Raw genomic sequence first — 14,264 nt, 5'->3', positions numbered from 1 at the left:
TACATATATATGGGGAGGTACAAGCTCCAACTCCGTTTGACAGTGAAAACTGCAGGAACTTCAAACCGGCAATAGGAAACAGATTGAGAAAGCTGACAAAAGGTGTCTCCTGCAACCCGTTCCCTTGGTGATAGATGAACGAACGTCTCTCGACTTGCTCAGTTCTGAGAGATAAGTGTGTGTGAAAGCCGTCCTTCACCTAGCTTGTTGGGAACACAAAGTTTCTTTTCAGTTGCAAACTCCATTCAATACATATATATGGGGAGGTAGAAGCTCCAACTCGGTTTCACAGTGAAAACTGCAGGAACTTCAAACCGGCAGTAGGAAACAGACTGAGAAAGCAGAGAAAAAGTGTCTCCTTCAACCCGTTCCCTTGGTGCTAGATGAACGAACATCTCTCCACTTGCTCAGTTCTGAGAGATAGGTGCGTGTGAAAGCCGTCCTTCTCCTAGCTTTTTGGGAACACAAAGTTTCCTTACAGTTGCAAACTCCATTCCATACATATATATGGGGAGGTACAAGCTCCAAATCTGTTTGACAGTGAAAACTGCAGGAACTTCAAACCGGCACTAGGAAACAGTGTGAGGATGCAGAGAAAAATTGTCTCCTTCAACCCGTTCCCTTGGTGCTAGATGAACGAACGTATCTCCACTTGCTCAGTTCTGAGAGATAAGTGTGTGTGAAAGCCGTCCTTCACCTAGCTTGTTGGGAACACAAAGTTTCTTTTCAGTTGCAAACTCCATTCCATACATATATATGGGGAGGTAGAAGCTCCAACTCGGTTTTACAGTGAAAACTGCAGGAATTTCAAACCGGCAGTAGGAAACAGAGTGAGAAAGCAGAGAAAAAGTGTCTCCTTCAACCCGTTCCCTTGGTGCTAGATGAACGTACATCTCTCCACTTGCTCACTTCTGAGAGATAGGTGCGTGTGAAAGCCGTCCTTCTCCTAGCTTTTTGGGAACACAAAGTTTCTTTTCACTTGCAAACTCCATTCCATACATATATATGGGGAGGTACAAGCTCCAACTCTGTTTGACAGTGAAAACTGCAGGAACTTCAAACCGGCACTAGGAAACAGACTGAGGAAGCAGAGATAAAGTTTCTCCTGCAACCCGTTCCCTTGGTGCTAGATGAACGAACGTCTCTCCACTTGCTCTGTTCTGAGAGATAAGTGGGTGTGAAAGCCGTCCTTCACCTAGCTTGTTGGGAACACAAAGTTTCTTTTCAGTTGCAAACTCCATTCCATACATATATATGGGGAGGTAGAAGCTCCAACTCGGTTTTAAAGTGAAAACTGCAGGAACTTCAAACCGGCACTAGGAAACAGACTGAGAAAGCAGAGAAAAAGTGTCTCCTGCAACCCGTTCCCTTGGTGCTAGATGAACGAACGTCTCTCCACTTGCTCTGTTCTGAGAGATAAGTGTGTGTGAAAGCCGTCCTTCACCTAGCTTGTTGGGAACACAAAGTTTCTTTTCATTTGCAAACTCCATTCCATACATATATATGGGGAGGTACAAGCTCCAACTCGGTTTGACAGTGAAAACTGCAGGAACTTCAAACCGGCACTAGGAAACAGACTGAGAAAGCAGAGAAAAAGTGTCTCCTGCAACCCGTTCCCTTGGTGCTAGATGAACGAACGTCTCTCCACTTGCTCAGTTCTGAGAGATAAGTGTGTGTGAAAGCCGTCCTTCACCTAGCTTGTTGGGAACACAAAGTTTCTTTTCAGTTGCAAACTCCATTCCATACATTTATATGGGGAGGTTCTAGTTCCAACTCCGTTTTACAGTGAAAACTGCAGGAACTTCAAACCGGCACTAGGAAACAGATTGAGAAAGCTGACAGAAAGTGTCTCCTCCAACCCGTTCCCTTGGTGCTAGATGAACGAACGTCTCTCTAATTGCTCTGTTCTGAGAGATAATTGTGTGTGAAAGCCAACCTTCACCTAGCTTGTTGGGAACACAAAGTTTCTTTTCAGTTGCAAAGTCCATTCCATACATATATATGGGGAGGTACAAGCTCCAACTCGGTTTGACAGTGAAAACTGCAGGAACTTCAAACCGGCACTAGGAAACAGACTGAGAAAGCAGAGAAAAATTGTCTCCTGCAACCCGTTCCCTTGGTGCTAGATGAACGAACGTCTCTCCACTTGCTCAGTTCTGAGAGATAAGTGTGTGTGAAAGCCGTTCTTCACCTAGCTTGATGGGAACACAAAGTTTCTTTTCAGTTGCAAACTTCATTCCATACATATATATGGGGAGGTACTAGCTCCAACACCCTTTGACAGTGAAAACTGCAGGAACTTCAAACCGGCACTAGGAAACAGTCTGAGGAAGCAGAGAAAATGTGTCTCCTTCAACCCGTTCACTTGGTGCTAGATGAACGAACGTCTCTCCACTTGCTCAGTTCTGAGAGATAAGTGTGTGTGAAAGCCGTCCTTCACCTAGCTTGTTGGGAACACAAAGTTTCTTTTCAGTTGCAAACTCCATTCCATACATATATATGGGGAGGTAGAAGCTCCAACTCGGTTTTACAGTGAAAACTGCAGGAATTTCAAACCGGCAGCAGGAAACAGAGTGAGAAAGCAGAGAAAAAGTGTCTCCTTCAACCCGTTCCCTTGGTGCTAGATGAACGAACATCTCTCCACTTGCTCAGTTCTGAGAGATAGGTGCGTGTGAAAGCCGTCCTTCTCCTAGCTTTTTGGGAACACAAAGTTTCTTTTCAGTTGCAAACTCCATTCCATACATATATATGGGGAGGTACAAGCTCCAAATCTGTTTGACAGTGAAAACTGCAGGAACTTCAAACCGGCACTAGGAAACAGACTGAGAAAGCAGAGAAAAAGTGTCTCCTGCAACCCGTTCCCTTGGTGCTAGATGAACGAACGTCTCTCTACTTGCTCTGTTCTGAGAGATAATTGTGTGTGAAAGCCAACCTTCACCTAGCTTGTTGGGAACACAAAGTTTCTTTTCAGTTGCAAACTCCATTCCATACATATATATGGGGAGGTACAAGCTCCAACTCGTTTTGACAGTGAAAACTGCAGGAACTTCAAACCGGCACTAGGAAACAGACTGAGAAAGCAGAGAAAAATTGTCTCCTGCAACCCGTTCCCTTGGTGCTAGATGAACGAACGTCTCTCCACTTGCTCATTTCTGAGAGATAAGTGTGTGTGAAAGCCGTCCTTCAACTAGCTTGATGGGAACACAAAGTTTCTTTTCAGTTGCAAACTCCATTCCATACATATATATGGGGAGGTACAAGCTCCAACTCCGTTTGACAGTGAAAACTGCAGGAACTTCAAACCGGCAATAGGAAACAGATTGAGAAAGCTGACAAAAGGTGTCTCCTGCAACCCGTTCCCTTGGTGCTAGATGAACGAACGTCTCTCGACTTGCTCAGTTCTGAGAGATAAGTGTGTGTGAAAGCCGTCCTTCACCTAGCTTGTTGGGAACACAAAGTTTCTTTTCAGTTGCAAACTCCATTCAATACATATATATGGGGAGGTAGAAGCTACAACTCGGTTTCACAGTGAAAACTGCAGGAACTTCAAACCGGCAGTAGGAAACAGACTGAGAAAGCAGAGAAAAAGTGTCTCCTTCAACCCGTTCCCTTGGTGCTAGATGAACGAACATCTCTCCACTTGCTCAGTTCTGAGAGATAGGTGCGTGTGAAAGCCGTCCTTCTCCTAGCTTTTTGGGAACACAAAGTTTCCTTACAGTTGCAAACTCCATTCCATACATATATATGGGGAGGTACAAGCTCCAAATCTGTTTGACAGTGAAAACTGCAGGAACTTCAAACCGGCACTAGGAAACAGTGTGAGGATGCAGAGAAAAATTGTCTCCTTCAACCCGTTCCCTTGGTGCTAGATGAACGAACGTATCTCCACTTGCTCAGTTCTGAGAGATAAGTGTGTGTGAAAGCCGTCCTTCACCTAGCTTGTTGGGAACACAAAGTTTCTTTTCAGTTGCAAACTCCATTCCATACATATATATGGGGAGGTAGAAGCTCCAACTCGGTTTTACAGTGAAAACTGCAGGAATTTCAAACCGGCAGTAGGAAACAGAGTGAGAAAGCAGAGAAAAAGTGTCTCCTTCAACCCGTTCCCTTGGTGCTAGATGAACGTACATCTCTCCACTTGCTCACTTCTGAGAGATAGGTGCGTGTGAAAGCCGTCCTTCAAATAGCTTGTTGGGAACACAAAGTTTCTTTTCACTTGCAAACTCCATTCCATACATATATATGGGGAGGTACAAGCTCCAACTCTGTTTGACAGTGAAAACTGCAGGAACTTCAAACCGGCACTAGGAAACAGACTGAGGAAGCAGAGATAAAGTTTCTCCTGCAACCCGTTCCCTTGGTGCTAGATGAACGAACGTCTCTCCACTTGCTCTGTTCTGAGAGATAAGTGGGTGTGAAAGCCGTCCTTCACCTAGCTTGTTGGGAACACAAAGTTTCTTTTCAGTTGCAAACTCCATTCCATACATATATATGGGGAGGTAGAAGCTCCAACTCGGTTTTAAAGTGAAAACTGCAGGAACTTCAAACCGGCACTAGGAAACAGACTGAGAAAGCAGAGAAAAAGTGTCTCCTGCAACCCGTTCCCTTGGTGCTAGATGAACGAACGTCTCTCCACTTGCTCTGTTCTGAGAGATAAGTGTGTGTGAAAGCCGTCCTTCACCTAGCTTGTTGGGAACACAAAGTTTCTTTTCATTTGCAAACTCCATTCCATACATATATATGGGGAGGTACAAGCTCCAACTCGGTTTGACAGTGAAAACTGCAGGAACTTCAAACCGGCACTAGGAAACAGACTGAGAAAGCAGAGAAAAAGTGTCTCCTGCAACCCGTTCCCTTGGTGCTAGATGAACGAACGTCTCTCCACTTGCTCAGTTCTGAGAGATAAGTGTGTGTGAAAGCCGTCCTTCACCTAGCTTGTTGGGAACACAAAGTTTCTTTTCAGTTGCAAACTCCATTCCATACATATATATGGGGAGGTTCTAGCTCCAACTCCGTTTTACAGTGAAAACTGCAGGAACTTCAAACCGGCACTAGGAAACAGATTGAGAAAGCTGACAGAAAGTGTCTCCTCCAACCCGTTCCCTTGGTGCTAGATGAACGAACGTCTCTCTAATTGCTCTGTTCTGAGAGATAATTGTGTGTGAAAGCCAACCTTCACCTAGCTTGTTGGGAACACAAAGTTTCTTTTCAGTTGCAAAGTCCATTCCATACATATATATGGGGAGGTACAAGCTCCAACTCGGTTTGACAGTGAAAACTGCAGGAACTTCAAACCGGCACTAGGAAACAGACTGAGAAAGCAGAGAAAAATTGTCTCCTGCAACCCGTTCCCTTGGTGCTAGATGAACGAACGTCTCTCCACTTGCTCAGTTCTGAGAGATAAGTGTGTGTGAAAGCCGTTCTTCACCTAGCTTGATGGGAACACAAAGTTTCTTTTCAGTTGCAAACTTCATTCCATACATATATATGGGGAGGTACTAGCTCCAACACCCTTTGACAGTGAAAACTGCAGGAACTTCAAACCGGCACTAGGAAACAGTCTGAGGAAGCAGAGAAAATGTGTCTCCTTCAACCCGTTCACTTGGTGCTAGATGAACGAACGTCTCTCCACTTGCTCAGTTCTGAGAGATAAGTGTGTGTGAAAGCCGTCCTTCACCTAGCTTGTTGGGAACACAAAGTTTCTTTTCAGTTGCAAACTCCATTCCATACATATATATGGGGAGGTAGAAGCTCCAACTCGGTTTTACAGTGAAAACTGCAGGAATTTCAAACAGGCAGCAGGAAACAGAGTGAGAAAGCAGAGAAAAAGTGTCTCCTTCAACCCGTTCCCTTGGTGCTAGATGAACGAACATCTCTCCACTTGCTCAGTTCTGAGAGATAGGTGCGTGTGAAAGCCGTCCTTCTCCTAGCTTTTTGGGAACACAAAGTTTCTTTTCAGTTGCAAACTCCATTCCATACATATATATGGGGAGGTACAAGCTCCAAATCTGTTTGACAGTGAAAACTGCAGGAACTTCAAACCGGCACTAGGAAACAGACTGAGAAAGCAGAGAAAAAGTGTCTCCTGCAACCCGTTCCCTTGATGCTAGATGAACGAAAGTCTCTCCACTTCCTCAGTTCTGAGAGATAAATATGTGTGAAAGCCGTCCTTCACCTAGCTTGTTGGGAACACAAAGTTTCTTTTCAGTTGCAAACTCCATTCCATACATATATATGGGGAGGTACTAGCTCCAACTCGGTTTTACAGTGAAAACTGCAGGAACTTCAAACCGGCACTAGGAAATAGACTGAGAAAGCAGAGAAAAAGTGTCTCCTGCAACCCTTTCCCTTGGTGTTAGATGAACGAACGTCTCTCCACTTGCTCAGTTCTGAGAGATAAGTGCGTGTGAAAGCCGTCCTTCACCTAGCTTGTTGGGAACACAAAGTTTCTTTTCAGTTGCAAACTCCATTCCATACATATATATGGGGAGGTAGAAGCTCCAACTCGGTTTTACAGTGAAAACTGCAGGAACTTCAAACCGGCACTAGGAAACAGACTGAGAAATCAGAGAAAATGTGTCTCCTGCAACCCGTTCCCTTGGTGTTAGATGAACGAACGTCTCTCCACTTGCTCAGTTCTGAGAGATATGTGCGTGTGAAAGCCGTCCTTCAGCTAGCTTGTTGGGAACACAAAGTTTCTTTTCAGTTGCAAACTCCATTCCATACATATATATGGGGAGGTACTAGCTCCAACTCGGTGTGACAGTGAAAACTGCAGGATCTTCAAACCGGCACTAGGAAACAGACTGAGAAAGCAGAGAAAAAGTGTCTCCTGCAACCCGTTCCCTTGGTGCTAGATGAACGAACGTCTCTCCACTTGCTCAGTTCTGAGAGATAAGTGCGTGTGAAAGCCGTCCTTCACCTAGCTTGTTGGGAACACAAAGTTTCTTTTCAGTTGCAAACTCCATTCCATACATATATACGGGAGGTAGAAGCTCCAACTCGGTTTTACAGTGAAAACTGCAGGAACTTCAAACCGGCACTAGGAAACAGACTGAGGAAGCAGAGAAAAAGTGTCTCCTGCAACCCGTTCCCTTGGTGCTAGATGAACGAACGTCTCTCCACTTGCTCAGTTCTGAGAGATATGTGCGTGTGAAAGCCGTACTTCAGCTATCTTGTTGGGAACACAAAGTTTCTTTTCAGTTGCAAACTCCATTCCATACATATATATGGGGAGGTACTAGCTCCAACTCGGTTTGACAGTGAAAACTGCAGGAACTTCAAACCGGCACTAGGAAACAGACTGAGAAATCAGAGAAAAAGTGTCTCCTGCAACCCGTTCCCTTGGTGCTAGATGAACGAACGTCTCTCCACTTGCTCTGTTCTGAGAGATAAGTGTGTGTGAAAGCCGTCCTTCACCTAGCTTGTTGGGAACACAAAGTTTCTTTTCAGTTGCAAACTCCATTCCATACATATATATGGGGAGGTAGAAGCTCCAACTCGGTTTTACAGTGAAAACTGCAGGAACTTCAAAACGGCACTAGGAAACAGACTGAGAAAGCAGAGAAAAAGTGTCTCCTACAACCCGTTCCCTTGGTGCTAGATGAACGAACGTCTCTCCACTTGCTCAGTTCTGAGAGATAAGTGTGTGTGAAAGCCGTCCTTCACCTAGCTTGATGGGAACACAAAGTTTCTTTTCAGTTGCAAACTCCATTCCATACATATATATGGGGAGGTACTAGCTCCAACTCCGTTTGACAGTGAAAACTGCAGGAACTTCAAACCGGCACTAGGAAACAGTCTGAGGAAGCAGAGAAAAAGTGTCTCCTTCAACCCGTTCCCTTGGTGCTAGATGAACGAACGTCTCTCCACTTGCTCAGTTCTGAGAGATAAGTGTGTGTGAAAGCCGTCCTTCACCTAGCTTGTTGGGAACACAAAGTTTCTTTTCAGTTGCAAACTCCATTCCATACATATATATGGGGAGGTAGAAGCTCCAACTCGGTTTTACAGTGAAAACTGCAGGAATTTCAAACCGGCAGTAGGAAACAGAGTGAGAAAGCAGAGAAAAAGTGTCTCCTTCAACCCGTTCCCTTGGTGCTAGATGAACGTACATCTCTCCACTTGCTCAGTTCTGAGAGATAGGTGCGTGTGAAAGCCGTCCTTCTCCTAGCTTTTTGGGAACACAAAGTTTCTTTTCACTTGCAAACTCCATTCCATACATATATATGGTGAGGTACAAGCTCCAACTCTGTTTGACAGTGAAAACTGCAGGAACTTCAAACCGGCACTAGGAAACAGACTGAGAAAGCAGAAAAAGTGTCTCCTGCAACCCGTTCCCTTGGTGCTAGATGAACGAACGTCTCTCAACTTGCTCAGTTCTGAGAGATAAGTGCGTGTGAAAGCCGTCCTTCACCTAGCTTGTTGGGAACACAAAGTTTCTTTTCAGTTGCAAACTCCATTCCATACATATATATGGGGAGGTAGAAGCTCCAACTCGGTTTTACAGTGAAAACTGCAGGAACTTCAAACCGGCACTAGGAAACAGACTGAGGAAGCAGAGAAAAAGTGTCTCCAGCAACCCGTTCCCTTGGTGCTAGATGGACGAATGTCTCTCCACTTGCTCTGTTCTGACAGATAAGTGGGTGTGAAAGCCGTCCTTCACCTAGCTTGTTGGGAACACAAAGTTTTTTTTCAGTTGCAAACTCCATTCCATACATATATATGGGGAGGTAGAAGCTCCAACTCGGTTTTAAAGTGAAAACTGCAGGAACTTCAAACCGGCACTAGGAAACAGACTGAGGAAGCAGAGAAAAAGTGTCTCCTGCAACCCGTTCCCTTGGTGCTAGATGAACGAACGTCTCTCCACTTGCTCTGTTCTGAGAGATATGTGTGTGTGAAAGCCGTTCTTCACCTAGCTTGTTGGGAACACAAAGTTTCTTTTCAGTTGCAAACTCCATTCCATACATATATATGGGGAGGTACAAGCTCCAACTCTGTTTGACAGTGAAAACTGCAGGAACTTCAAACCGGCACTAGGAAACAGACTGAGAAAGCAGAGAAAAAGTGTCTCCTGCAACCCGTTCCCTTGGTGCTAGATGAACGAACGTCTCTCCACTTGCTCAGTTTTGAGAGATATGTGCGTGTGAAAGCCGTCCTTCACCTAGCTTGTTGGGAACACAAAGTTTCTTTTCAGTTGCAAACTCCATTCCATGCATATATATGGGGAGGTAGAAGCTCCAACTCGGTTTTACAGTGAAAACTGCAGGAACTTCAAACCGGCACTAGGAAACAGACTGAGAAATCAGAGAAAAAGTGTCTCCTGCAACCCGTTCCCTTGGTGCTAGATGAACGAACGTCTCTCCACTTGCTCTGTTCTGAGAGATAAGTGTGTGTGAAAGCCGTCCTTCACCTAGCTTGTTGGGAACACAAAGTTTCTTTTCAGTTGCAAACTCCATTCCATACATATATATGGGGAGGTAGAAGCTCCAACTCGATTTTACATTGAAAACTGCAGGAATTTCAAACCGGCAGTAGGAAACAGAGTGAGAAAGCAGAGAAATAGTGTCTCCTTCAACCCGTTCCCTTGGTGCTAGATGAACGTACATCTCTCCACTTGCTCAGTTCTGAGAGATAGGTGCGTGTGAAAGCCGTCCTTCTCCTAGCTTTTTGGGAACACAAAGTTTCTTTTCACTTGCAAACTCCATTCCATACATATATATGGGGAGGTACAAGCTCCAACTCTGTTTGACAGTGAAAACTGCAGGAACTTCAAACCGGCACTAGGAAACAGACTGAGAAAGCAGAGAAAAAGTGTCTCCTGCAACCCGTTCCCTTGGTGCTAGATGAACGAACGTCTCTCCACTTGCTCAGTTTTGAGAGATAAGTGCGTGTGAAAACCGTCCTTCACCTAGCTTGTTGGGAACACAAAGTTTCTTTTCAGTTGCAAACTCCATTCCATGCATATATATGGGGAGGTAGAAGCTCCAACTCGGTTTGACTGTGAAAACTGCAGGAACTTCAAACCGGCACTAGGAAACAGACTGAGAAATCAGAGAAAAAGTGTCTCCTGCAACCCGTTCCCTTGGTGCTAGATGAACGAAAGTCTCTCCACTTGCTCTGTTCTGAGAGATAAGTGTGTGTGAAAGCCGTCCTTCACCTAGCTTGTTGGGAACACAAAGTTTCTTTTCAGTTGCAAACTCCATTCCATGCATATATAAGGGGAGGTAGAAGCTCCAACTCGGTTTTACAGTGAAAACTGCAGGAACTTCAAACCGGCACTAGGAAACAGACTGAGAAAGCAGAGAAAATGTGTCTCCTGCAACCCGTTCCCTTGGTGTTAGATGAACGAACGTCTCTCCACTTGCTCAGTTCTGAGAGATATGTGCGTGTGAAAGCCGTCCTTCAGCTAGCTTGTTGGGAACACAAAGTTTCTTTTCAGTTGCAAACTCCATTCCATACATATATATGGGGAGGTACTAGCTCCAACTCGGTGTGACAGTGATAACTGCAGGATCTTCAAACCGGCACTAGGAAACAGACTGAGAAAGCAGAGAAAAAGTGTCTCCTGCAACCCGTTCCCTTGGTGTTAGATGAACGAACGTCTCTCCACTTGCTCAGTTCTGAGAGATAAGTGCGTGTGAAAGCCATCCTTCACCTAGCTTGTTGGGAACACAAAGTTTCTTTTCAGTTGCAAACTCCATTCCATACATATATATGGGGAGGTAGAAGCTACAACTCGGTTTTACAGTGAAAACTGCAGGAACTTCAAACCGGCACTAGGAAACAGACTGAGAAAGCAGAGAAAAAGTGTCTCCTGCAACCCGTTCCCTTGGTGTTAGATGAACGAACGTCTCTCCACTTGCTCAGTTCTGAGAGATATGTGCGTGTGAAAGCCGTCCTTCAGCTAGCTTGTTGGGAACACAAAGTTTCTTTTCAGTTGCAAACTCCATTCCATACATATATATGGGGAGGTACTAGCTCCAACTCGGTGTGACAGTGAAAACTGCAGGATCTTCAAACCGGCACTAGGAAACAGACTGAGAAAGCAGAGAAAAAGTGTCTCCTGCAACCCGTTCCCTTGGTGCTAGATGAACGAACGTCTCTCCACTTGCTCTGTTCTGAGAGATAAGTGTGTGTGAAAGCCGTCCTTCACCTAGCTTGTTGGGAACACAAAGTTTCTTTTCAGTTGCAAACTCCATTCCATACATATATATGGGGAGGTAGAAGCTCCAACTCGGTTTTACAGTGAAAACTGCAGGAATTTCAAACCGGCAGTAGGAAACAGAGTGAGAAAGCAGAGAAAAAGTGTCTCCATCAACCCGTTCCCTTGGTGCTAGATGAACGTACATCTCTCCACTTGCTCAGTTCTGAGAGATAGGTGCGTGTGAAAGCCGTCCTTCTCCTAGCTTTTTGGGAACACAAAGTTTCTTTTCAGTTGCAAACCCCATTCCATACATATATATGGGGAGGTAGAAGCTCCAACTCGGTTTTACAGTGAAAACTGCAGGAACTTCAAACCGGCACTAGGAAACAGACTGAGAAAGCAGAGAAAAAGTGTCTCCTGCAACCCGTTCCCTTGGTGCTAGATGAACGAACGTCTCTCCACTTACTCAGTTCTGAGAGATAAGTGCGTGTGAAAGCCGTCCTTCACCTAGCTTGTTGGGAACACAAAGTTTCTTTTCAGTTGCAAACTCCATTCCATACCTATATATGGGGAGGTAGAAGCTCCAACTCGGTTTTACAGTGAAAACTGCAGGAACTTCAAACCGGCACTAGGAAACAGACTGAGGAAGCAGAGAAAAAGTGTCTCCTGCAACCCGTTCCCTTGGTGTTAGATGAACGAACGTCTCTCCACTTGCTCAGTTCTGAGAGATATGTGCGTGTGAAAGCCGTCCTTCAGCTAGCTTGTTGGGAACACAAAGTTTCTTTTCAGTTGCAAACTCCATTCCATACATATATTTGGGGAAGTACTAGCTCCAACTCGGTTTGACAGTGAAAACTGCAGGAACTTCAAACCGGCACTAGGAAACAGACTGAGAAAGCAGAGAAAAAGTGTCTCCTGCAACCCGTTCCCTTGGTGCTAGATGAACGAACGTCTCTCCACTTGCTCTGTTCTGAGAGATAAGTGTGTGTGAAAGCCGTCCTTCACCTAGCTTGTTGGGAACACAAAGTTTCTTTTCAGTTGCAAACTCCATTCCATACATATATATGGGGAGGTAGAAGCTCCAACACGGTTTTACAGTGAAAACTGCAGGAACTTCAAACCGGCACTAGGAAACAGACTGAGAAAGCAGAGAAAAAGTGTCTCCTGCAACCCGTTCCCTTGGTGTTAGATGAACGAACGTCTCTCCACTTGCTCAGTTCTGAGAGATAAGTGCGTGTGAAAGCCGTCCTTCACCTAGCTTGTTGGGAACACAAAGTTTCTTTTCAGTTGCAAACTCCATTCCATATATTTATATGGGGAGGTAGAAGCTCCAACTCGGTTTTACAGTGAAAACTGCAGGAACTTCAAACCGGCACTAGGAAACAGACTGAGGAAGCAGAGAAAAAGTGTCTCCTGAAACCCGTTCCCTTGGTGCTAGATGAACGAACGTCTCTCCACTGGCTCAGTTCTGAGAGATATGTGCGTGTGAAAGCCGTCCTTCAGCTAGCTTGTTGGGAACACAAAGTTTCTTTTCAGTTGCAAACTCCATTCCATACATATATATGGGGTGGTACTAGCTCCAACTCGGTTTGACAGTGAAAACTACAGGAACTTCAAACCGGCACTAGGAAACAGACTGAGAAATCAGAGAAAAAGTGTCTCCTGCAACCCGTTCCCTTGGTGCTAGATGAACGATCGTCTCTCCACTTGCTCTGTTCTGAGAGATAAGTGCGTGTGAAAGCCGTCCTTCACCTAGCTTGTTGGGAACACAAAGTTTCTTTTCACTTGCAAACTCCATTCCATACATATATATGGGGAGGTACAAGCTCCAACTCTTTTTGACAGTGAAAACTGCAGGAACTTCAAACCGGCACTAGGAAACAGACTGAGAAAGCAGAGAAAAAGTGTCTCCTGCAACCCGTTCCCTTGGTGCTAGATGAACGAACGTCTCTCCACTTGCTCAGTTCTGAGAGATAAGTGCGTGTGAAAGCCGTCCTTCACCTAGCTTGTTGGGAACAGAAAGTTTCTTTTCAGTTGCAAACTCCATTCCATACATATATATGGGGAGGTAGAAGCTCCAACTCGGTTTTACAGTGAAAACTGCAGGAACTTCAAACCGGCACTAGGAAACAGACTGAGGAAGCAGAGAAAAAGTGTCTCCTGCAACCCGTTCCCTTGGTGCTAGATGAACGAACGTCTCTCCACTTGCTCAGTTCTGAGAGATAAGTGGGTGTGAAAGCCGTCTTTCACCTAGCTTGTTGGGAACACAAAGTTTCTTTTCAGTTGCAAACTCCATTCCATACATATATATGGGGAGGTAGAAGCTCCAACTCGGTTTTACAGTGAAAACTGCAGGAATTTCAAACCGGCAGTAAGAAACAGAGTGAGAAAGCAGAGAAAAAGTGTCTCCTTCAACCCGTTCCCTTGGTGCTAGATGAACGTACATCTCTCCACTTGCTCAGTTCTGAGAGATAGGTGCGTGTGAAAGCCGTCCTTCTCCTAGCTTTTTGGGAACACAAAGTTTCTTTTCAGTTGCAAACTCCATTCCATACATATATATGGGGAGGTAGAAGCTCCAACTCGGTTTTACAGTGAAAACTGCAGGAACTTCAAACCGGCACTAGGAAACAGACTGAGAAAGCAGAGAAAATGTGTCTCCTGCAACCCGTTCCCTTGGTGCTAGATGAACGAACGTCTCTCCACTTGCTCAGTTCTGAGAGATATGTGCGTGTGAAAGCCGTCCTTCAACTAGCTTGTTGGGAACAGAAAGTTTCTTTTCAGTTGCAAACTCCATTCCATACATATATATGGGGAGGTAGAAGCTCCAACACGGTTTTACAGTGAAAACTGCAGGAACTTCAAACCGGCACTAGGAAACAGACTGAGAAATCAGAGAAAAAGTGTCTCCTGCAACCCGTTCCCTTGGTGCTAGATGAACGAACGTCTCTCCACTTGCTCAGTTCAGAGAGATAAGTGCGTGTGAAAGCCGTCCTTCACCTAGCTTGTTGGGAACACAAAGTTTCTTTTCAGTTGCAAACTCCATTCCATACATATATATGGGGAGGTAGAAGCTCCAACTCGGTTTTACAGTGAAAACTGCAGGAACTTCAAACCGGCACTA

The sequence above is a fragment of the Camelus dromedarius genome, unplaced genomic scaffold, assembly GCF_036321535.1.
Source record: "Camelus dromedarius isolate mCamDro1 unplaced genomic scaffold, mCamDro1.pat HAP1_SCAFFOLD_114, whole genome shotgun sequence".
Lineage (NCBI taxonomy): Eukaryota > Metazoa > Chordata > Mammalia > Artiodactyla > Camelidae > Camelus > Camelus dromedarius.
The sequence above is the reverse complement of the archived record's forward strand: the minus strand, read 5'-3'. Positions refer to the sequence as shown.